At 36.4% G+C, this 26,225-nt stretch overlaps 1 long non-coding RNA gene across 9 annotated transcripts in view; it reads left to right on the top strand.

The window, feature by feature from the left end:
- The window catches only part of LOC126651291 (uncharacterized), a 76,143-nt gene that overhangs the window by 38,543 nt on the left and 11,375 nt on the right, over positions 1-26,225 (top strand). For 3 of the 9 annotated variants that reach the window (XR_007631618.1, XR_007631619.1, XR_007631616.1), the window contains exons 3-4: positions 2,727-2,950; positions 23,806-23,874. This is a non-coding gene — a long non-coding RNA (uncharacterized LOC126651291). The remainder of the gene's footprint in view (positions 1-2,726; positions 2,951-23,805; positions 23,875-26,225) is intronic. The other 6 variants (XR_007631614.1, XR_007631615.1, XR_007631611.1 and 3 more) reach the window with 2 other exon arrangements.

Below are 26,225 nucleotides of genomic sequence, written 5' to 3'. Positions count from 1 at the left end.
AATTGTTTCTAGTTTAAGATTTTGTTTAGAAATAAAACAACTGAAGTTGAGATATCTCATTGAACATTTTCCTGAAATATACGAGGTTTTGTTTATATTTTTGGATTTCAGCTTTCCTCTGAATGATTTGCTATCCAAAACAAAATCAGAGCTTTTCTATGACACAGTAATTAAAAAATGAAAACTAACAAGTACTAGAAAATGAGTCTTGTTTGTTGTAAATTGGTGACCTGTACTGCAATGCAGAATGCAGATGATGACCTGAAAGTCAGAGAGACTTAAAAGTGTGACAAAACTTATTTCAAAATGATTACTGAAATTGTTAAGGAATCTGTGTTTTGAGACAGTCATGTGTCTTTAAGCCTGTCACCATTCAATTCAGCTTCAGGGTTTTTTGAATGTTCAGTGATGAGAGACTGAATTAAACATTCCCAGCAACTCTGGTAACGTGTATTCTGCTGGCCTGAAACACTCCACCTTTTGTCATGGCCCTTCTCCCCACATAGCAGTGCATTAGTACACCTTGCCCTGTTATCAGGTGTCCCTCTTGTTCTGGTTCTGCTCTCCTTTCAGTCAATGGGAGTTACAGTTTAGGTTTTCGCGAGAACAGGGGCTGACCCCCTCTCTCAGGATTTCTTTCCTTAAGCAGCAATAACTTTGCATAATGCCTGATTGTTTGGGGGAGTTGTTTATGGTAACTGCTTGAGTTCAACAGAGTTTTCGTAGTTTCTTTTATTGTTGCTAATTTGAATTTTTTTTTAAAAGGGGAATTTAATTACGCAGGCAGGAAGATATTGATGCAAATTTCCTAACTGCTAAGTTAATAGGATTGAAATTAGGAGCATGTATATATCTTCAAGAAGCATCAAAAATACGTAACTACAATTTAAGGAAATATTTTGGTTTTAACAGAAATGTGATTCCTTGACTTACTTAGCTCAAGTCTATATTTTTAAATGCCATGACTAAGACTGAAAACCTCTTTGCTTCTTCAGTGACTCTGCAGGATTGTGTTGAACCCTTCCTGAGAACAACATCCTGCACAGATGTCTCCCCGTTTTCTCCAGATGATCTCAAAGACTTCCCAAACCAAGCATGCTGAGAATTACCCTTCAGTCCATTCCACCATGTATCTTCTTTATAATTTTACCTGGAAATTTTGTGAGGGAGTTCAAACAGCAAAACTTATGCTATGGAAGAATTGTAACATGTGCTACCACACATAGGTGCATGTAATTGTTTTACAGCTCAAGAAGCCTGAAGTCCACCTCCAAGACTAGCACTTTTTAGGCAATCAAATGCTACAAAAATATAACACTCCTTTTATTTATGTCTCCTTTTGTGTATAGCTATCAGTGTGTATTCATTTCAAAGTATCTTGCAGTGCTTTACAAATGACATATGTACAGGAATTCCTTCCACACTGAAATGCCCAGACTTAGAGGGTGGGCTGCAGCCAAGAAAATAATCAGCTTACAGCACACTGCATAATGTGTGGGAACTGCACAATGTGTGTAAGGATGATTCTGGCCAAGGGCATATCAGACAGTGCATCTCACCAGTGCATGCTGCTGGAAAAGGCTAATATTTAAAAGATATATTAAAAAAAAAACCACCATCAACATTCTTCATGGATGGTCAATATGGTCCATTAAGTTTTTCTTTATACATGTATGCATTTTGACTATACATACATATAATTAAAATGTTGATTTGTCATTGGCATCCCTAAACCTTTTCTGTTTTCACAAGTAATTTCCTTTAAGCTCCAGGTTTTAGTAACTGATGATAAAGGGAATTAGAAGAATCTTGACTTATACATCTGAGAGGACAATATACATCTATATTGACTAATGGTACTTACAGCTCAGAGGACCAGCCCATGCACAGACTTACTAGTATAAACTGTGAACTAGACAGTGGAAAGTGTGCGTGCATTACCTTTTTAAATACTGCAACACCTGCTACCTAGTTCTTGTTACTTATATAGTGCTGCCAGCTTGGAATTCCCCAAACATTTCACCAAGATTAATTGGGGAATAATCCCATTTAAATAATAATAATAAAAAAATGTTAACAAAACCAAACAAAACAACAAAAAACTCCAATAAAAACCTTAAACTTTTTTCCTCATTTAATAAATGACAAACCATCGAAGAGTTATATGATATGACTTTGCCAATAATGCATGGTGAGCCATGAGTTAATACTTACTGTCAAAATACAGTGCCATAACTACACCTGTCTAGCTCTTTGTCTGAATGAGCTTATCCTTCAATTTGCCTTTGGGGTAGAGGCACCTAGTTGTTGTGGGACTGTACAATCCTACCACAGTGAGACTAAGTGTGATTGTCCCATAGCATCCATGACAGTTTCAGTGTTGGCTAGTAATTATAAAAAGGACAGCAATGCTCATAACCTCTCCAGTGGTGCCAGAGTCTCCTATTACAAAGTCCTTTCACAGGAGACCTTCAGTAAATGCTCCAGTGTCTTGAGGAGAACAACATGTTGACTGCTGCCCTGACCTCTGTACCAGCATGAAGAGAAGTGGCATCATTAACCTCAATCTTCTCCATAATTCTTGCTTTCTAAAGAATTTAACTTAGCTCCTCCTAGGTGTTTCCCTTGCTTTCTCCTGTCCTTTCATTCTCATCTCTGCTCTGACTCCCAGAATGCCTCTATTCTCAAAATTATTACACCAACTCTCAGTTAATGTTGCTGTTCAGGTACCATTTTTTCTGCAGATTCCTCAGGACAGGTTTCTTCTGCAAGTCCTTTCAGAGGAGATCTACTAGTGAAATGTCCATGATAACAGGTTGAAAAGGATGATAACATAAAATGGCAAGGACTATGTGGAACCAAACAGCAACAACTGGCTGCCTTCTGCAGAAAACCCCTGCACTGCTCAAGCATCCCCACTCTATTTCTCCCTTTTCCTTATGCCCCTAAGGTATGTTTTGGATTAGTCTAATTTAGAATATCAGGAACTGGGTTTTTTGTGTGGTTTTACCTGTATTGAGATATATGCATGTATGGCACTATATCAGTAACAGCAGGAAAGGCATTGGCACAGTTCTTTTAGCTCAAATTTATGTGTTCTAACCAAGGGATTCGTTATTTTTGCTGATTTGGGCAGACAGACAGGAGTATGGGGATGTGTACATAGTATGCAAATGCCTACATACCATGTATGCTGTTTGAGTGTAACTGTGCACGTGTTATCTGTGTGTGTGTCTGCACATGTGCCCCTAGCTTTTTTAATATTTGTATGTGTTTATTTCACATAGTTGCTTGTTTTGTATTTATTTTTCTGTGTGTCCATCTGGACACACATATGATCCATTTTAGTTGTTTCAAGTCAGTATAAGGCATAAATATACCCGTTTAGCTGTGTCTGTCAATGCTGAATGAGAGGATGTTTATACTTGAGCTCGTTCTGGCTATACTAGTTAGGACCTGTGCTTGCCCATGACATATGTATCTATGCATTCATGAAAACCTGGTTAACCTGTTTTGACCTGGTCTGGAGAGTCAGAATATCTCTGTGCAGAAGGCTGTGTACAAGGGAAGTTTGCTTTTACTAGTTTGCAGACATTTACCATGTTCTCAGCGTACAGAATGCTGACCACTGAGTGCTTATGACAACATCAGGGTCAGTAATGATGGCTAACATTAAAGGTATTTTAATTTATCAAGTTAATAATGTCTATATTCTTGCACAAAATGAAAGAGCTAGCCTTTGTTTTTTAGAGGAATGCAGAATATGTCCAAGACTAGTTTTGATAGGGTTTTTTGCTTGATTTTGCCTCATGCTTAGAAATACAAATCTTAAGATTTCTGATGCCAAGTTTGGAATATGCACCCCTAGTAAGTGTTTTACAGGCTTTTTGAGCTGTCTTGTGAGCCAAAACAAGAGGCTATATCCATCAGTTTTTTCTGTCTACTTAATTTGTTAAGTGAAGTAATCTTCCTGAAGTGAGAGCATTTCATATAGTTTGCTAAACAACTAGGAATTTTGAAAACCTTGGATAAAAATAAAGACTTTATTGTTCATTGCTTCATTTAATAATTTAGGGCTGTGCAAAGTGAGTGCAAAACAGGTGCTGATGCTCTGTTTTGCACTTACTTTTCTTATCTGAGTCTTGAAACATGATTCCCTAATATGATACAGTGTACCAGCACAGTGAAACAGGTCCACTTTGCTTTTACAGAGCTAAGTATACAAGGGGCAAGGCAGCAGAAAATTAGGGCATAGGGGCCTATCCCAATTCCCCTGAAGGAAATGGGAACTGAATTAAGCCTAAATCTCTAATTACATAGGGGTAATAGTCTATCAGAACTCCCACTGAAGCAAAAGGGAGTTGGATCAAGCCCAAGACTCTAATTGCATTTTTCCTTGCCATTTTTGTTCATATATTTTGTTTACTATGGCTCATCATTACATTATTTTGTAATTATTATGATAGGATTAGTGGCCATTAAATATCTTATTTCTGAATGGTATGACTTGTTCCTAGTCACCGATGTCACTGATGTATGTCAGAAAGATTTATATATTGTGGTGGGTATAGCAAGAGATAGATAAATTTATCTAACTGATTGAAGTGCATCAAGGCTTATACATTTCCTACCAGTACTTCGAGGAGCCATACTACTTTTCTGTGTGCAGAAAACAATACAGTGCAAGGCCACACCAGGACTTTTTTCTTCCCATTTTTTATCCTGGTGTTCATACCAATACCTTTGAATTTTCACAGTGAGAACTGGATACATCTAAGGAATTTTATGAGAACTGGCTATGTGATAGATACCTATTACTTGGAGAAAATTCTCATTTCACCCATCATTTTGGAACACCCCAATACATTTGTTCAGTTTGTTCGATACCAGATTTCCTCCTGCTCTGCAGTGGTATCAACATGTCATCTACAGTACAGAATGTAGTTAGGAGTTTTCTCCCGTCTTTGAATCCCATCCCAGAACATCACAGCTTTAGACTAAGAAGAGAGTTACAACACATCCCAGGCAATGAGAAGTGAATTCACTCTTCCAGTGGTACACTGACTGCGCCGTACCAGCAGTATTACAACTACAGGACTGTATAGAGGCCCTGGTACAGGATGGGAATTCTCACTGACGACAGCAGAAACTGCATGCGTCAGTCTAGGCAGGACTCCAGGTAGATGACATCAGTGTGGCTTGGAAAACATCAAAGTAGGAAATATATGCTGGAGCAAGGGGCATTTCTGCAGTCATTCCTCACGACATAATTTTACTTAGTCGCCTATTAATAATGTCCCGAGACAGATGGGCACAGCTTTGTTTTGGAGATCTTATTGACTTGTCCTAATTTGTACTTCCAATTTGTGACCCTAATATATAAGCTCAAAATTAGGGAATGGCTTTAGCCAAGACAGGTGTAGATTTCTGGAAAAGTTTTCTTACAGGAGCAGTGGAAGCAGGCAAGCAAATTAACTATGGATTTTGATTAATTAATGAAATGGAATATATAGCAAGGTTGTCCAAAATAGGAAGGCTTTACTCATCAACATAGGAGATCCCATCCGTTGTAAGTTTCACTGTATCTATCTGGGGAACTGCAAAGGAGATAATTATCAATACACGGTGGAAGGACACAGTGAATCATTGATATAGCTATTCATTGCTTCCTGGGACAGAAGGACTTTGAACAATTTGGAGGTGTTCACAATTAATATATTTTTGGCTACAGCAAAGGTAGAGAAACTTTGAACCAAATAGTAGGAGACGTGTCTGTCAATTAAACTACCCGGGAGATGTATTGGTAAGCGACCTTCAGTTACAGAGATATAGTTTAAGTAACCTCAGTCACTTCACTGGAATCATTCAAGACTTAAACTGACAGAAAAGAGGAAGGAATGTCTTCCTCATTGAAACTCTTTTATCCCATTTAAAATAACACAACCTTAACATATATTTCGTAACTGCAGCAGGAAATATGGTTTTCTTTCAGACTGAACAGTATTTTGGTGTTTGGTTTGCTTGATATAGTCACTGTCAAAGAAGACCATTTTTTCCTTTTGAACTTACAAACCCGGTTTGCTATGTTTCCATTATGTACATTAAAATCTATAGGGCCACATCTCACTGTAGTCTTAGCATGCTATTGTTAATATTGGGAGGGACTTTTGCTTAAGAACAAACGAGGTGAAATAGCTCATGATAAACAACAACAAAATGTTTAAAAGTAGATCTATCTCAGTCAAAACTGGTTGTTTCTTACATTTGTAATGAAGATTAGTTAGAACTGTTTCAATGATTTGTAAAAAAATAGTATCAGAAGGCCATTTTAGTGACTTGGAACTTGCTGCCCTGGGCTGCACAGAGCCTGGGAACTCAAGGAGGCAGAGGAGTAAGCTGGCCAGTCCAGCTTCGCTGTTCAACATGACCAAAGTGCACCAGGCTGTGAGATGCAAGTGAACTTGTAAAAATTGCTCTCTTCAGCAGTTCAGTGTGTGCTATTAGTAACAGAGGTAAGGAACCTATTTAAATCATATACTTTAACTAAAATATTTGTCTTAGCATTGCTTTTGAAAAAAAACAATATAAAAATACCTGTCAGATCCGTTTTAAAAGATAGGTACTGTTTTACCGTGAGAGAGAAAACCAGGTACTGGATGGGGAGACAGTTTCATCAGTTGGGATTGATATAAAGGTAAGCAGGTCTTCTCTGTATGACTTTAATGACAAAGCGTTGCCATGTTTCCTCCCCACTTCCTTAACAACAGATACAAAGGATGGTACACCTCCATCCAGTGAAGTTGTTGGAGTTTTGGGTGGCTTCAAAGGGGCTGCCTCTGGCAGAGTTCTGCTGGAGAGGGGAAAAGTGCAGGTTTTGTGATACAGTTTTTGTAAAGTAATACCTAAATTACATGTAATTCAAAAGCTAAGTATTTCCTTAAACACTAGTATCAAGATCCTGGCTAAAGAGTAAATAATATGAAAAATTTCTGTTAGTAAAATCTTATCTTTCCTAATATGAAAAAAAGTTGAGATAGTACACTGTACATGAAAAATGGGGTTTGCCCCCTTTTTTTTTTTTTTAAGGAAAGAGTGTGTATGAAGAAAACTATTTGAGCAAAGTCTAAAAAAAAGATGTCTGAATGCAGTAATGTCATAAAAATGACTGTACAAGATTCTGCATAGATCTGTAGTTCATTGTAATCAGGGAAAAACTGATTCTTCCGCAGAGTGCAGACAGATGGAATCCTACTTGTTAGGACTAGGGCTCTGTGCAGGTGACATGTTGGCTCTCAGCACAAAGCGTGATTTCACAGAGTTAGGTGGTAACTTTCTAGACAAGTTATTATCCACATTTCAGCCCCCAACATCTGAAAATTAAGGTACATCTTACTGCCTCTCCTAATATTTACTGCAGATCTCTGTGCCCTAGTCGTAAGAGGTCATGCATGATCCTTTTACCAGGCAGACTGAGGTCCCACTCTCTGTGTCTCATACAGGTAGTCTGACAGCATTTCAGTGATAGAAGTGATGGTGTATGGTGGACCTGAGTCCTTACTGGCATACATGAGAGAAATTGCTGATGTCATTGCAGCTTCAGGTGTTCACATCAGTAACTTTGGCTTTAGTTTGTCACCAAACTGTGGAAATCTTTGCTCTTAAAATGTTTGGAACTTTTCTGCCATGTTTCAGTGCTATGTAGCATCTACTTCCAGTTTCACAGAGTGCATTTATATGTAGGGAACTGAATGCGTGTGCCAGGAATGGAAAGTTTTTTGCAGTCACTTCTCTGGAAGACTTGCCATAAACCTGCTGTAAAGAGTTAACAGCACTGGGGGCTAATCACAGAACAGTTGCTGACCTCAGTGGATTTTGGCAGACTATACCTTTGATCACAAAAGGCAGCTTTTGTGATCAGACCCCATGAAGATGTTGCACAAGTCATGCATGCATTGAAGGTTCAGTTGTGGGGTTTCTAAAACAGTTAATGGCTGTTGACTTTAGTGGGAAAAATTTGTAATAAAAACTTTATTTTCTGCTTAATGCAGAATGTTCAACTTCTCAGAAAGGAGTTCTTACTCCTCGCTTACCCATCTGGTCCCTTGAGCTGGTCCCTCTCATAATAGGCTTTTTACAGCTGAGGATGCAAGAGCACAGCAAAGATGACATACCTGAGACTGTGCAGACAGTGTGAGAGCTACACAAAAGAGTCTTGCCACTGGCAACAGACCAAACAATGACCATTAGAGTCCAGTTAAGTTATAGACCTTTTAAAAAATAAAATCTGGGATTAAGGTGTTTGGTTAACTCTTTGGAAGTGGGGACTTGTAAAGGGAGGGTAGTTTTTCTAGGGAAGCACTTAAGTATCACGATCTACTGTGAAAGGGCTAATAAAGGGTAAAATCAGCAACTCCATGGCTCCTAATACCTGTGGAACAGTTACGTTTTAAAGCAGACTAAATCTTTTCATACCTTGTAGTAGTTACCTTACATGTATATAAGCACTTTTTCTAGTTTAAATAGTTGTCTTTATTAATAATTATTCGGCTCTGAACTTGAACTTGCTTTGTTTGCAATTACAGAAATAATCAAATTCACTTGAATAGCACTAATTCCTATTTATCAGTAATGCATTTTTAATTTCTTTTTAGAAGTTAAAAATAGGACAACTTACAAATTACATTTCAAATAGTTTCACATTTTGTTTAAATAAAAGTTTGTTACACATCTGGACTGAAATTTTAAATATTCTGTTTTAATTTAGTGAGACAGTTTTTTGCTCAAAAAAGGGTAATTCTGAATGGAAATGTTATCAAAGCTTTATTTTTGGCAACAGCTTTAGAAAACGACACAAGGTGTAGTCTGCTACTATTCCATAGTTTCAAGCTCTTGTTCTGCTGGAAGTGCTCACGATTTCTTTGGATCAAGCCCATAACTATCTTTGTCACCTCAAATGGAGCCATCAGTGTCACTCCATAACAAAGAAACGTGTTAACCCTTCCCTGCCCAGCACCTTCTCGAAGACTTGCTTCGACTCCAGCAATTCAAAAAACTAGCAGTAGAAAGCTTTGCTGGTTGATTTGGTTACTCTTTTACAAGACCATTCTGATTTAACTCCTGATTTTGAGTAAAGTAAAGGAGTTTTCACTAATTCTACCTCTCCTCTCCCAGTTCACACTTTCTGTATTTGTTGGGAAAGTTTCTTGCCAGCTTGCTTCTTCGAGGGGGGAGAGGGGAAGCCTATGACTTAACAGCATATATACCAGAGCCATCAAGGTCACAGGTAAAATAGATGGAACTACTAATTTTTCCAACTGTATACCTGCAAGAGCATGCACCACAAAGACCTGATCCTGACAGACCTCCCGTGCCTTTCCATTGCCCTCTCTACTTGGCACCTGCAGGTTTGTGGATTGGAAGGCAGCATTCATCCCAGCTTTTACTAGTGCTCTGGGTCCTGAGCACACAGGGGACCTGTGTGCCTGGGACCGCACAGCCTGGGGGCTCACGAGTGTCCTGCTGTGTCTCTGCACCACATGCTCCTTGAGTCCGGAATCAGTTTTACACGAGGCTAAACTGCAGTGCTTACTGAAGGAGTTTATAAATCCTGGGGGCTAAATCTAAACAATTCTTTCCACAATTGTTTTGTCCTGTTAAAATAGCTTTGATCAACATCAGAACTACAAATGCTTTCTGTTCTTTACTAAAAGAAGTAGGGAATTTCTGGTGGTGATTTGGAGGCTAGATCCTGCAACCTCTAGTGAATATTTATACATATTCATGAAAATAATATCAAGGAACTCAATAGGAACATTTCTGTGGATCAGAATTATTCCTAGGAATGCAGGTTAACATAATACTGCCCCAGCAAAATCTCCAGTTGATAATGTTGCAGTGCTTCCTCTCATAGTACCTGACTTTTAGAGCTAAGTTTTGAAAGCACTAAATCAAAAGTAAAAGTTAAAACTTTTAACTACATGTTTCCAAATGCAGTATACAACAAGCAACGTTAAGTATTCCAAATGAATTAAAAACCAGGTAATAAAAAAGCCTTTAACTGTGGTTTTGTCTGAGTTTCTTTTCTTGGATGTTTGGGATCTGCTATAATCAGTTCTACAAAAATTATAATCTCCAGGACAAGCAGCCTGAATCTTTAACTAAATAAGTAAAATTTTGCAGAAGTGCTAGAGTTTTTAAAGTAAAGAAATTGTTGATTTGATTTGTAACAATAATTTGCAAATTTAACTTGGAAACCAGCTTTTTCTTCCAGATAAGGGAGGACCAGAAGTAGCCAGAACATTCAGGAAAGGTAACTGTATAAGCTTTCAAAGCTGCTTTGATAACATACTGTCTACCACAAACATTATTTTCACAAAATCATAAAACCATATTTTCATATTAAGGGAAATTTCATACAGGTCTTTTGACTTCCATACTTAATTTAGGCAAAATCTTACTGCCTTTAAAGGTACTACCTGAAATTACTTTTTTCAGGGAAAAAAAAAAAGGGGATTGAGAGTTATAGAGCCTCTATTTGAATATATTAAGTATTGTGAAATATTGACATACAGAGACAGATCTTCTTATTTTTCTAGAATTCGGACTTAAAGGAAATCAAAACTTAGAACAGATTAAAAGTTAGAGAAAACACTTTAGGACTGCAGGCACCAGCCAGATAATTTCAGTGGGCAGCTTTTTTTTAAAGTGAATATTTATATTAAATGGCATCCAGTTGAGAAATAATTTTCAGGGAAGATATTTTCTTATATTCTGGGAAGTTACTCATAATAGCCAAAGTACTACGTAGCATGCAGCTAAATATAAACCAAAATAAGCTCAGTTATCTAATATAGATATAAATGCAAGTATTTCTGAAATCTATTTAGAGTAATGTTTTGTACCTTTGTATACAGAAGAAAAAGGTGAAGGGGGAATATTTTATACTTTAGCCAAAATACCAGCTAAATATTTTTTCCTTTTGCTGGATTTATTTCCTAACAGTAATAAAAAAGGTTTAAAGTATCAAAAATGTCTAAAGAATAAGCATACCTAATTGTTACCAAATTTATATGGTAGAAGTTAGGAGACAGTTGGATTTTAAATTCCTGTGGACTGATCCTGCTCTTCTAAAATGAGTGGTAAAATTTCTTTTGCCTTCAAAGGGAGATGAATTTCATGTCAGCTTTTAAAATAGAATTTATAAACTCTTCAGTATTCTGCTAAATAATAAAACTTCACTGCTTCTTTAAAATCAAAGTAACAAAAATTTTAGATTAAAATCTAAGCAAACAGCACTGGCAAATACTGTATAAAAACAGCTTTTGAGTCGTAGCTATTATTAGACTATCAGCTGATAATTTGATAAAAAGAATTCAGTCTTATTTGTCTACTGTTTTTAAGTGTTTTAAAGGACTTAGATGTTTTAGATTCTTTATTAACATATACAGGATGCAAAAGAAATAAAGCCCTGCCCTTGCAGAATAAAGGCAGAAATATGTTCTGGCAATTAGAACAATTAAATCTAGCTGCTGAATCTAAAACTTAGTTACCTAAGAATTGACATTTTAATGTTAACAGAAGAAAATAAGGCAGAGATATTTTTGCATCAAGAAAAAACTTCTTTTAATGAAATATACAAACTTGGTCTTACAGACATTAAAAAAAAAAATTGTATTTGTGAATTTAAATTTGTAGTCTAGTAAATACATTGTTTAAATAGCAGGCAGAGACAGCCTTGGAAGAGGGGTAATTTGTAGGATTAAAACTTAGAGTTAGTACAAAGAGAAAATACTTTGATAGGGGCAAGAGTAAGCCTAAGTCAGTTTGGGTTCATCACTATCTTATGAATTCCTATATTTCATACTAATTCATATGACTTAAAATTGTTAGAATCATTATTCATCCCTACTGAATATATTTCTATTAAAAAGTTATGGTTTTCCTCCTTTTCAAAAATTGCTATTGATTGTTCTACAGAGAAGCAGAAAAAAAAGGTAAATTCAGTCATAATTCCCAAATGTTCCTTCTCCTGAAGCAGATTTTTTACTTTGAAATTATTAATGGGAAATTATTTGAACAGGTTTTTAAAAGTTTATTTATGTGAGAAGCTTTTTGAAAGTTTTATAATATTATCTTACTTATAACTGACTGCAGCTAGAATACAGCCTTTTTAACTGAATACTGTACATAATAATTAACAAAACATGTGGATGTAGATACAGTTATTAGGAACATTAATTTGCATTGTTGAATCTTAGTGGGGGGTTTGTTCTTTCTTAAGGCTTTTAAGTAGTTAGCAATGAAAACAAATGGAGATTAAAAGAATCTGTTTCAAATCTTCCTTAAAAACCTGAAAAATGTTTCTAAACCTTTAAATGTGGTTTGATTTTTTTTTTCTTGCCTAATATGTATAGGTTATTTATAAATCTTCTTAGTATAAAATATTTTTATTTATAGATAGTTCATATTTCATTAAACTGACTGAGCAGAGAGGGCTACATCATACTTGTTTATGAATTTAACTGGGACTTATTTAGTAGAACAATGAGTTAGATAAATGTCCTACCTGAAGTTTTATCCAAATAATAGCACTTGTAATAATTAACATATGTTAACAGTCCCATATTGATCATGTATCTGGAACCTCTCTCTTCAGTTTCTACTTAATATTCTTGGAGGATTTTTCTATGTATGGTTTTCAGAATAATAAACACAATACTCCCGTTGTTTTTGAAATTTATAATAAAGAATAAATATTGATTTTGTTTTGACATCAAGAGCAATTACTGACAGAAGGAGACATGCACTAATTTTGCATAAGCAAGTTTATGAAGTTTTAAAGTCCTGGAAGGAAAGGAGTTTAAAAGAACAAAAACAAAAGAACCTCCACCCCCAATATTTGAATAAAAATGTTTTAAATGTCTGCTGCAATTTTTTTAAGAAGGGAAACCAGCTTTTTTTCTTTGGCAATGTATTAAAATTCAAAGAATGCCATTAAAATTCATGATGGGAGTTCTACCACAGAACTTAGATTTTCAAAGGTCTGGTCAGCTCCTTAAATTTAACTGAAACTACATTAAAAAATTATGTTTTCACGTACTAAGTAAACCTAAATGTTTACCTTGGAAAAGAATAACTGCATATATTTGATCAGTGGAGACATGAACACTACACAAGTGATTTTTTTTAAAGGAAAAGAATTATTTCCACATAACTTCTAAATCAATGGGCATCTGTTTATGGCCATATTAGTGCTATAATAAGGACAATAAGCTAGACTTTACTAACTAAGTGGAAGGTAGGTATAGTATGGTATGAAGTGGGAGCAAGCTCAGAGTTGGCTCAATGTAGCAGCAGCACATAAATATAAATGTCAGGAACAAAGTCCAACTTATTTGACTACAATTTTCTCGGAGATACTACCTTAAATTTGAATTTGCTAATTGTATGTGCTTCAATGAAATAATGCGCTTTTAAAACACATATTAATAAGCTTAAATATGACTACGTTGTTAAATATTTCATTAATTAAAAAGAGAAATCTGTAAGTCATAGTGTAAGCCAAATACGGAAAACTGAATTGATGTCTTAGTAATATGCTTCATTCTTTATTTTGAATGAACAGTTTTAGAAGTGAATAGTAAATTCTTCAGAATAAATTCACAAATGTATCACTCTATTAGTTTTTGAAAATGTTTTGTTCTCCTGCCACATAAATTATGTAATCTTTTTGCTCTCTAGAAATTATGCCAAAGTTGCAAAAGGGTCAAAATATTACCGGTTTAAGTCTCCCAAAAAGTTTTCAAATATTTCTATATTTCACATTACAGTAAGGCAGGTGTGGAAGATAATTCAATGTAATCCATTAATTTAAAATTTCCTAATGATGAATATTCAACTGCAAATTCTTTTACAATAAATTCTTATTACATAATTTGATATTAATTTTTTTTTCCCTGTAGGACACTATAAATATAAGACAAAGTCCTGCATTCAAAACTTAGCTGATAATAGTATCAGATTAGGCAAGGCAGTATCCTCATTTGTGGATGTAATATTATAACCAGAGGAGTATATATATTAGAGATTAAAAATTTAATATTTGTCTCCTGCTACAGTTATCCAGATTTCTATTCTATTTACTAATTCTAGTATTTTTGCCACAGTTTTCATTAAGATATTTCAAACAAGAAGACCCAATTGCTTGGTTTCTGATCTCTAAAAATCCATCCTGTCAGGATGAGAATTAATTAATTAATATAGCTTTAATTAACTTTAAGTTTTCCCTTTCCCTTTTTCTCCCTGGTTAATATGGTAGAGGGCAAAAATAGAACTCAGATTAATATAATTTCATCTGCCACGGGCAGGGGGTTTGGAACTAGATGATCTTCAAGGTCTCTTACAACTCAAACCATTCTGTTATTCTGTGATTCTGTAACTTCCCAACTCACTTAAAATCCTCTGTTTTGATAAGACAAATTCTTGTGGTAATAATGACATGCTGTTACTAATGTACATTTTTCTTACCCTAAATTATAGCATTCAATAATTTGTTTAACTGAAAAAAAATCCAATTAATTGGCCTCAATATTTATCAGAGGTTGCAAATTGTGATTTTAGTTATTAACTCTTAGCTTTACTGGTCATTATACTTACCATATAGAATGCTATTTAAACTATCAGACATGCTTTTAAGATTTAAAGCAACCATTCAAATCATCTTCACCACTCTTCTGCTATAATAATGCAGCAAATCTGTATTTCATGACATAGGAATTTAAAATGAGATGGTACTATGTGCACAAGGGCATCTAATTTGAACAAAAAGGAAAGCAGTCAGAGTACAAGGGTATCTGGATTTAAGTGGGTTAACACCAAACTTCTTTGTAAATTGCTGAACTGAAGATATGAAATTTCAATTCATATGGAATCATAGATGTAAAGACGTGAAATTATACAGACTGTCTGATCTGTATAAATCCAGCCAAAAGCTTGTAAGTGATCATTGGGCTCATGTGATAGCAGTGACTTAGTTGTACTACAATCTGACTCCATACTGAAATGGAGTCTGGGGTTGAGATGAGGATGAGGCAGAGGTTAAGGCTAAGCTTTGCAGCTGGAACACAGGCCTGCCTACCCTCAGAGCTGCCCAGCTCTGGGATGGGGACTCTTCCACGTCTGCAGTACCCAAGTCCTCCAGAAATTTTGGGTCAGGCGTGTTTTTGTAAAAATTATTTGGCTACATTCTAGTGCACAGTGCAGTTGGTTTCAGTGAGGCTGCATTTGTCAGAATATTTTTGTGTACCATATTCTATATTTATGGCTTCGACTTTTTGATTATTCTATATGTTTGCTTAAATGAAACTGAAACTTTAGAAATAGCTAATTTTTTTTCTCCTAAAGAAAAAATACTGTTATATAGAACAGACTCCATATAAAGTAAATGATATGTCAGCTAGCTGCTGGTGTATTTATTCCTTACCCATACGAGATGGAATGTAACATGAAGCTAGGAGGTATTAATGGCTGCCTTAAACTAAGAACTGGTAAAAAGCATGTGGATGCTGACAGATTCACTTGCCACGTGTAAGGGTTCCACATGTGCCTCATTTTCCAAATTTACTTAAAATTCAGAATTTTTCCTGTATGCATTTTCTGAAATTTCAGAGTTCACTAGTTGCACACAGATGTGCAACAATAGTGAAGTATGGGTCATACTCTTCGACTGTATGGTATACAAGCTCTGAAGATTCAAAAGATGAAATATTCTTAGCTGGGTTGTGTCAATTAATAGTGTTCTTCCCATGTTTTGTTTATTTGAGAAGTGAAGTTTGAATTAATCTGCCCAAACCCTCTCTTTTGTTTGACTTTATACTCGGCAGCTCATTGGATCCCTTTACAAAACGCAGTAAGACCAGCTTCAATACTATTAATGTGAGAGACACAAAACCTAAGCAGAAATACCTGACCTTAACCTATAGGAAGATAGGAAGTGTCTGCTTCATACTGCTTTGATCAGGAATAAGCGCTTGGGCCTATAGCCACTGTTTACAGATGCGTCTGTAATAAATTGACAATGTGTGGATAAATGTCAGGCCCTTCTTCTGTCCCTTTGCCTAGTTTCTGGTTATTTTTAACTGTGTTTGGGCAACTGGAGAAGAATATTTAGCTATTAGTTGTGACCGAGAGTTCTAAATTATTTAGATAAATAATATAAATTTTTTAAATGAATTGTTAAACCATTAATATTGAGGTGCTACAAAATCATATATAGGATAGTAAGAAATATCCATGGGAAAGACTGACAGGGCTTCATTTTTCATAAAAATCTGTGGATCATTAGTGTAATTTTTATAAAGCATTTTAAATTTTTTTTTAAGGGGGGAAAAGATCAAAATCACACCTGTGATATTTCTGAAACCAGAATAGTGAATTTTTCCTTTTATGGAAGTCTGTTGGATTTTATTTAATCCCATTTAGATTGTTACATCATGCTCATAATTGCACTATTGGAAAGCCACTCTCTTAGTGCTAACAAGTGTGTTTTGATATTTGGGAATGACTTGACTTGGAGTCCAGGAAGGGGATGTGTGTCCAAGATTAGCTGGACACAGCTTGGTTTACAACCCATGAATGTGCATTCTTCAGGACTAGATACAGTATGTTTTTGGATGGTCCTCTTGAACATAAAAATGGATGTTCTGGTCATCCCCTGCTAGTACATGGTTTCTGACCTTCATTATGCTACAAAGCACAAATTTCTAGCCAAACTTTTTTGACCAGAGTGTGTTATTTATGACGCTAGCTTGTTAAGAGGGTGGGAGAAGTAAGGGGTCTTTTATCTTTTGCAAGAAGTTTAGTATTAACTGAGTTAAATGTATGCCATTTGCCTAGGTGCCTTGGAATGTCAGATAAAATGTAGAAATGTAGAACATATGTATGAATATGTAGAATATAAAGTAAAATATATTAATCAAGATTTGCTGGGGGAGAAATGGCCCACCACCTTCTCCAAGCTACAGTTGGAAAAGGACCTTGGGAGCGTACAAAGCTGGTCTGAGGACAAGAAAACAGGCTATTTGGCAATAAGTGGTTTTCATAGCTGAAGCCCTTCAAAAAGAGGGAAAGAGAGCAAACTCATCGGCTGTCTGCATGCACGCCAAAATAAATGACAGGTACCAAGGTCATGATACATCTTGAGACAATCGGAGTCCACAGGATTTTTAGACATGATGAGCACTTCTTCCAGCTGAGATGAGTGGTGTGTAGTTCCTTCCCACTCATCCACATTCAGAAGGACTAATACTTTTGGACTATGAGGATCATGGTCTGTTTTGTAATTGTAGAAGGATACTGAATATATAAGGAAAAGGAAAGCACTAAATGATGTGCTGTTAATTTGATCAAGTCTGATAAATTTTCCACCAGTCTTCCCATCATTAAGAAAAGCTTTATGTGGTTTTTTTTTTAATGTCATAGGGAGCTATATGTGATGCAGTTCCTTTTCCTGTTAACAGGCAGAATATGCACTTCCTTTTTTGCAATCTTGTATGTGCAATGTCATTATGTCCTTTATGAGGAGGTGAATCAAAAGGAAGTCACAGATTCAGAAAGTTTGATAAACTATATTAAATAACACCTGTTCACTTTTTCAGGGAGACTGGACTTGCTGCCAGCAAGCCATGATAGTTAGTAGCTCAGTGGCTACCTCAGATGCTTGCAGGAAGTTCTCAGTCCCCAGATATCCAAACTGAGATACAGCTGACAAACTTCGTTTTTTCAAACACTGTATATATTGTTATGTCCTTTAGCAACCTGCAGTTCAAGAAACACTTCTTCAGCAAAGTTCCCATCAGGTGATGAATTCCTGAGCAGCACAGTTTTAGCAAACAACAGAAACCAGTTTTGTTGAAACTGGATGTAGTGAAGGTCTGCTGATAGTGGCAGAGGACCTACATAATTCCATGACAATGCAAAGTCTGTATGATCACCTGGGTTACAGCCATCTTTCTGTTGTGTTTCTCTACAAACAGAATTATTCTTGGTAAGGGATATGATTAGTAGACAGAGGTTTTGATATTGGTATATTTGCTTTAAATTTAAGGGGGGGGGGGAATGAAGGTATTTTTCCCTACGTTGTGTGTATATTCTTTTAGATCTCTTGATCAGCTGGTCTTTAGCTAGAAGTTGCAAAAGAAAGCTATGTATTGGGAAGCTATGAGGTTGTGTTCCATTGGTTGTTTAAAATAGGTCCAGATAATGTTTATAATACATGTGTTGTAATATTCACTGTATCTCTCTTGTGCAAACAGGAAGATGCTGTTGGCTTGCAGGCAGAAGTAGGGGTCCCAACACTACTGGGATGCTCTCTATGGATCCCCATCCCCAGGAGCTAGCCTGGTTATTGCTGTGCTCATTTTGGTCTCTCCTATGTGACTGCCCCATTGAGTTGGGATCAGGGCTCTGCTTAAAAGACCAGGAAAAAGTAAAGACAGCTAAAGTCTGGTGTATTTGAGACTGAACTAGAATGAGAGGTGAAAAGTCAGTGATCCCAGGCTGTGCTCTCCTCACCTGTCACAGACTCCATTTGACCTGTTCATATCTCTGTTCCTCAGTTTAACCCAGCTGTCATGACAGTTACTCTCCACTACAAGGATTATGAATAATGTGACTATTACATAGCACCAGGTGTTATGCCTGGTGCCTTCCAAGACAAATACATTAGCAAGTATTTGTTAATGGTTGCTCCGCTCCGTGTTTCCAGAAGGGAAAAGGAGAGAGGAGCAGACTGTTCTTGTGATAACCTCTTGTACTGCAGTAGGACCTGTCAGATGAGGGCTGCAAACCAGTAGAAACCCCAAGGAGGGACTGCTGGCATGGCTAAGAAAGGCATCTCCTGGGGAGTTCCCTTCTTTGACTTCAGGAATTAGTATAACATTAAGTATCTTTGAAAGAACAACCCTCTTTCTATCATCTTTCCCATGTAACTGTTTTCTACCTCTCTACCATACTCATAGTATTTTGAAGGGTTCATTGATAATCCTTGCTGTGAGGCCTTAATATCCTTAATATTGGAAGACAAAAGTCAAATGGCAGTTACACAGCTAAAATTATCTGGTTAGTTTAAGAAACACAAAAATGTATAGCAAATATTTATATAAATTTATTTATATTTCCATAATGTCGTGGAAAGGGACCTGGGGATCATGGTTAATGGCAAGTTGAATATGAGTCAGCAGTGCCCTGGCAGCCAGGAGGGCCAACCATGTCCTGGGGAGCATCAGGCATGGCATCACCAGCTGGGCAAGGAAGGAGATTGTTCTGCCCTGCTCTGCACTGGTGTGGCCTCACCTTGAATGTTGTGGCAGTTTTTGGCACCATAATATAGGAAAGATATTAAACTATTAGAGAGTGTCATAATTAAGCTATTAGAGAGGGCAAAGAAGATGGTGAAGGGCCTTGAGGGGAAGCTGCATAAGGAGCGGCTGAGGTCACTTGGTCTGTTCAGCTTGGAGAAGAGGAGACTGAGGAGAGACCTCATTGCAGTCTACAGCTTCCTCATGGGGGAGGATGAGGAGCAGGCATTGATGTCTTCTCTGTGGTGACCAGTGACAGGATCCAACAGAATGGCCTGAAGTTGTGTGAGGGGTTGTTTAGGTTGGGTATTAGAAAGAGGTTCTTCACCTGGAGGGTGGTTGGCCACTGGAACAGGCTTCCCAGGGAAGTGGTCACAACACCAAGCCTGGCAGAGCTCAGGAAGTGTTTGGACGATACCCTTAGGCACATGTTGTGACTCTTGGGGATGGTCCTGTGCAGGCCCAGGAACTGGACTCAGTGATCATTGTGGGTCCCTTCCAACTCGGCGTATTCTGTGATTCTGTGATAAAAGTCAGATAAAATATAAGGCACAATCTCTAGAAGGAAGTAATTTCTACAAGGGTACCAAGAACAGCATTTAAGAGCAAGGCTAAGTTATGAATCACGTCCTTTAAAGGAACCATTTTGAAACAGGCCATTGTATTTCCTGTAATTATTTCTCTCATTTCACCAGTATTAATGAATGGATATTTGCTGGTTTCATGAGTGTCCACTTTAGTTAAGCTTCATCATATATTAAAGAAATTGATACAATTCAGGGTCTTTGCCCTGAAAGCTAATGTGGGAAGAGCTACCAGTAGCAAAGTCTTTCTCTCAGGATACTTTATTACTGGGTGAAATGCAGCTCTGGGTGAAAGCCTGGTGTAAAATCTGTGTAATAGCTAATTTCCACCAAAACACTCTATCAACAGCATGGTTGGATATTAGGAAATTAGGGACAAACGAGTCTTAGACATTGCAGTTATGAAAGAGTGAATTTTGGCGCTGAGGAGGAATGTGGCTACCCTGGGACGTAGATGCAGTGTGTATACTCCGTAGACAGGAGTATGTCAAAGCTGGAGTTGCGATCATGCTTTCTGGTAAACTCTGTTTTCTGTGACCCAAGGGATTATAGTGGTCTGTCTGTGCATAGCACTGAAACCTTTAAGGTGTGGTTGACCTGAGTGAGTGAATAACCCCACTGAACACAGGGGCCATATCTGTATGCTTGAAATAAAGTGTGTGTATGTCTCATGTTGAACTGGCCTTGGAAACACAAGAGATGTCTTCTGGGAAAAGGAGAGGAGAAGTGGTGGTTGAGAAGGAAGGCAGAGACAAATTATTTGAGAGAGCAGTTACTCCTGGGTAGTTGCATTCGGGAAAAGAGAAAACAGGAACATGTGCTATATCATTCTGTGGAAGCTGCTCATGTCTAGATGTGTGATGTGTCAAATACATAGTAGCACAGACTACTTGGATAAAAAAGTGTGTGTCTCTGAAGTGATGGGTACATGATCACAATGAAATTCCATGTTTTTATTCACATTTCATATGGTGAAATAAAACAGTAGTGTAAATAAAACTGTGATATAAGTATTCTCACAGGAGTTGCATAGGTGAGCTTTTAATATTTAACTTTTGCATATAAACCTGACTATAATTTCTGTAAGCAGCTAGGGACAATTTCTGTGTGTGCTTGTGGGACACAGAATTTCTAGGAAAAAAGTTGAAAAAGTGATTGTTGCATGGCTCCTATAAACCCCCAAGTCCTTCCTTTAAGTCTCAATGTCTCAGAGGCCATTGTGTCTACAAAGGCAGAAGCTGCAGTGCTTTGGTAGCTAGAGGAGGATTTCACTGTATGTATATGGGCCAGCCTACACATATGTGTGAGTTCATAACTGCGTTTCGGAGTCTATACCATAGAGAGGGAAGGTAATGTAAAAGGGTACATACAGGTTTGGAAAATATAAATGGAAGCCATTTTTTCCCCCTGCTGTTGATAGCTTATAGTTGCTAAAAGCATTGCGGTGTATTCTGAAAAAATGAGGGTTACGCAAGTGTAAGCTTTGGAAACTTTGGTTAGACAAGGTCCTGGTGCAAGACAGTAACGGTTCTGTACGGGCTGGAGTGTTTCTTATTGATTGTGCTTGGCACAAGGACGAGAAAGAGTTATTCACAATTGGTAGCAGGGAGACAGAGTGTTTCCCTCCCCATGAAAACCCCGCAAAGTGAACAGATGCCCTCTAATTTCCCATGGCCTATGTCAAGAAGGGTATTTATCACTAATTTAAAAGTATACAGAGAGGTAAATGCAGGAACTGATTTTTTTTTTACCTCGAGTTTGCATAGGAAAATAATTGAAGGCAAATATTGTACGTTATAAGGAATATATGGGTCTGCATTTGGCATTCTTTTGTTGCAGATTACAGACCCAGAGGCCTGATCCTGATGTCAGTGAAGTGAATGGCACATTTCCTATTGATTTCAGGGAAAGAAGGAGCAGACTACAACCCAACATGAGACAGATGAAAGCTGCTCCTTTAGAAGTATGCTACCCTTTATATTTAGGCCCCCAAATAATTTTTTCCTAGTGGCCTGGGAAGTAGATGGACATGAATTGTTTGTATTAAAAGTGTAAGGAGGATTGTTTAAAGATGTAAATGTCATCTTTAACATTGCTGAACCAAAAATATAAAAGATTCTGCCAGTGCATGAAAGTGAAACTAGCTGAGAACAAAAGTGAAACCAACAGGCGACTCTCATTCCCCAGGCTGAGTAAAATGCAGAAAAGTAAATCCTTAACTGTGATGCTAAACAGTAAATTTGAATTATAAAATTTTCTTTACTTTTATTAGCGTGTGAAAGTGTTGCTAGCAGTCTAGATAAAGATTTCCCCTAAGACAGATGTTTTCTTATGATGGTATCTCTTTAAAAAGTCAGAACCAATTAAAAATGTCTGGTTTTTTAATTTATGATGTTTAGGGGCATCTATACATGTTACCCCCTTTTCTTTTCCATGCATTTTCCTTTTTCATGCATTGCATCACAGGCTTGAAAGTCATGTACACTGAACATGCTGATAGGAGCATGTGCTAGAGCAAGACAGGATTGACCTTGCTTTGCAAAAGTATTGGGGACTGTAATCAGCAAGTTTCTAGAGAAGGGAAAGAAAAAGTATCTTTAAAAATATATGAAAATGACTGTAGATTGTGTTTAAGCTGTAAAACACTAAAAAAGGAGATGCAGTGTAGCAAAAGGGAGAGACAGACAGACAGTTCTTCTTGCCCCGTCTGGTATGATCAGAACGAGACAAATGTACAGAAAAGTGGGCAAATACCAAACAAAACAACACCAGAGGGTAAAAAAAAAAGCATTGAGAGTCATGGAGAAAAAGGGAGAATGGAGAAAATAAGTGGTTTAGATAAGTTAACATTGTGCAAAATTCTCCCTTGTTTCACATTTGTCATTGTGTAGGAAATTGGGTGGAAAAATACATGTGCGGCAAGAGTCCACTGTAGATCTAAGCAGTATGAGGAGGGTAAAATATGTGGAAGGAGAAGGGTAAGAGATGGCAGGTGTTTTGGTTTGTTTGGTTGGTTTTTTTTAAAGGCAGTTTAGTCATAAATACTACACCCTACAGTGCTGAGGCTTTCTGACCATGATTTACATTGATAATGCTTAATAAATGACAAACTCAAGCAAGGGTTTTTTTTTAAATTTAGCCCACTGAATTAGTACTCATTATCTTGAACTTTTTTCCCTTTCACATTTGTCTGAAAAAGTATAGAGGGAAAAAGGGGGGGGGAACAGTGTACAGACGGTGATTTTAGCTGGTATCTTCCTTGCATGTGAAGGGACAAGGTAGAAGTCTCAAAACTACAGGCCTATGGAAATTCTGCAGCATCACAAATAAGTACAAAATAACACAAATCACAGAAAAATTGGTAAAGCAGACACCATATTTATCTGGGAAGGTATTTAGCTTTTAAAGCAGAGAAGGGAAAAGTTGCCGTGGAAAGAAATACCTCAGGACTCTGTCTCTCATGTAAATGGCGTAAAAAAAAATTTTCAGTGTATGTAAAATAAATTATTTTTTTCTTTTTCAATGTAAGATCATGCCACTTGCAGTTAAATGTTGCTAATGAGATGGAACATGTAGTGGTATACAGTTTAATACGTTTTAATACTGTGGTATACAGGCCTCTAAGAACTGAAAACCAGGTCGGGAGAATCTGGTACTTCAACTGACCACGTATAGAGGTAATTTTTGGCATGTGCACCTGACTTATCAAAACCAATTTTGAGGACTCTTATTAGAATGCAATAGGAGTTTTTTAATGCTTTTCAGAACCAAGAGATGCAAAGCTTTGTGAGGGTCACATAACTTGAACGTGCAAAAATGTGTCCAGGCATACAATAATTTTAATCTATTCTCTCTTACATTTATAGGGAGCCCGTCACAGCCCCTGTTCTGGACAGAAGGACAGACATCCAAGGGAAACGAGCATCATTTCTCAGGTAAGGTGCTGTTACTGACAGCTTTTGATGTAGAGAGAAAATAACTTTTCTGTTCAGATTAAATAATACCTGACCTTTTGGCCTTTTAGATTTTGGAGTTTATTGACATTTCAGGCAAACACAAATATTTTTGGTTTAGTTTGAGAGAGGTGAGGAGGCAAAGTATTGTGAGGGAGGGAGGTTAATGCCAAGTCCTTCTGAAGTCCAGTCAGTTGCAGGAGAACAGCAGTGCTTGCAGTGGTATACTGGATTTTCCCATTAAAAGATGCAAATGATAGGATATTATAGAAAGATTGATGTATTTGTGAGCCATGGTGTGTGTTTCAGTTCGCCTCATATTAGAGTAGCTAATAAATTGGAAGTAGATGCTAAAATCTGTGGTTGGTCAAAGACAGGGCTAAAAAAAAATAGTTCTTTCTAAATGTACGTGGCTTTATTGTGTTGAAAAGTATATTTGATGTGGTAGCAATTAAAAGTAGTCTGTTTTGATTAAGTTGAAGGAATAAGACTTGTTTTTAAAGCATGCTGGTTAATTAAGCAAGAGTCAGTAAATGGCATAAAGCTAGAGATAGGATGCTTTTTGAGAAAAAATGCAATTCCGTGATGTCAAATTAATCTATAAATAAAATTCTCTGATCAGGAAAGAATCTGTATTTCTGAGATATTTTATACTTTGTGTAAGCTTTTTATACACCAATAGATAGAGGAGCTGTGTTAAAGTGTTGGACTTGCTACTGTGTTATGGTACATCACTTGTTCTTCCTGATTTGAATTGTTGATTCAACTCTGATAATTTAGACAAGAGAGAAATGTAAATTCCATTTATCACATGGGATGTTTGTAGTATTTAAAAAAAGAGAGAGATTAAAAATTATTAGAAGTCTCTAAAGGCTATAATGTTGTTCTGTAACATTTGAAAATGAAAAAATCTAAATCATAATATTTCTACAGGCAAAATAATATACAATATCTAAAAAAAGTATAAACTGCTGTTGGAAAAGTTTTGAAATAAACGATATGTGAAGATAGGTAGTTAGCATTTTTAAGTATTTTTCTTCCCCTATTCTCTCTCTTTTTTCGCAAGGAAAATAGAAATATTTCTTTCAAATAGAAAAGGAATAAATAAATACAATTGGAATGAAACATTATGCTTGATATTTGGTGAAATTTGTTTTCTTATAAGTATTTTGGTTTTAAATGTAAGTGCTGTGAAATAGTCCAGATCTCAAAGTTTGTGGGGAGAAAATGTTTCAGCATCTTTGTTCCTACCTGAGGAATACATTTTAGAAGTCTATTTTCCCTGTTTGCAAAATACATTTTTATTAGATCTATGTATTTGGGTTAAGACTTACTTAAAATTACTTAATTAGGTTATACTGAAATTCTAAGTGATTTAAAAAGAAGGATTATGGTAATATGACAAAACATAACACTATTTTCATTGAAATTCTTAAATAAAGCCCTTTTAACATGACAATTTTAAAAATCTATAAATTTAGGGTGCTAAAATAGTACAAAATACAAAACGGCTGAACTCATAATGAAATGTATAATCCTGTACCAGTGAGCAGGGATTTTGTAGGTACGTCTGGAACATGGGAGGAGATCATTTACACCTTAAGTTTGGTTCTGAGCATTTCTCTTGTTGTGTTGTCCTTTTTATTACTTTATTATGTATACGTAAACACTTATAAAATGTTTGTGGTTGATTTATAAAGAGAAAATGTAGAGAAAGAGGTAGCAGTGTAGGTGCGCAAGCTAGATGGAAATTGATTGTGTTTTCCCAGGAAATTTTGAAAAATATACCAAAGTAAAAATTGCTACAGTAAGGAATAAATTCTGTATAATTGTACTGAAGCCGTTTGAAATAGTGTGGCTGTGAATTGTCTTTAAAAACCTCTTATAAGTGTGCGAAAAACAGGGCAACATTAAAAAGTTTTCTAATTGTATTTTATCTAGATAAATCTGTAGGCTTGTTAGGCTGATTTAAGGGGCAGGGTACTAAAAAATGAACTTTAAAAAAGGAGCTACATATGTGCTTTTCTCATAGATAGTTTTTTTTTCTAAAAAGGAAAACGTATGTGTTTCTTTCCTCTGTGTTGTTTATGGTTTGAAATAAATAATAAATTTGTAGTGATTTATTTTTTAAAAAGAACTATTTCTATGAAAAATCTGGCAGTAGGTTTGTTTTACTTGTAATTTAATTTTTGAGAAATAGCAGAATGTTTCTGGATATTTGCATTTGTTTCAGAGGTTGGAGCCTAAGCCAGATTTCTGTGTAGTCTGTCAGGCAGTTAGACGTCTGGGCATGTTACAGTTTGTAGCACTACAAATTAGATCCATTTGACTTG

Source organism: Myiozetetes cayanensis, unplaced genomic scaffold, assembly GCF_022539395.1.
Source record: "Myiozetetes cayanensis isolate MyiCay16 unplaced genomic scaffold, myiCay2020 scf6-25, whole genome shotgun sequence".
NCBI classification, from domain to species: Eukaryota; Metazoa; Chordata; class Aves; order Passeriformes; family Tyrannidae; genus Myiozetetes; species Myiozetetes cayanensis.
This window is presented reverse-complemented; position numbering and strand designations above follow the sequence as displayed.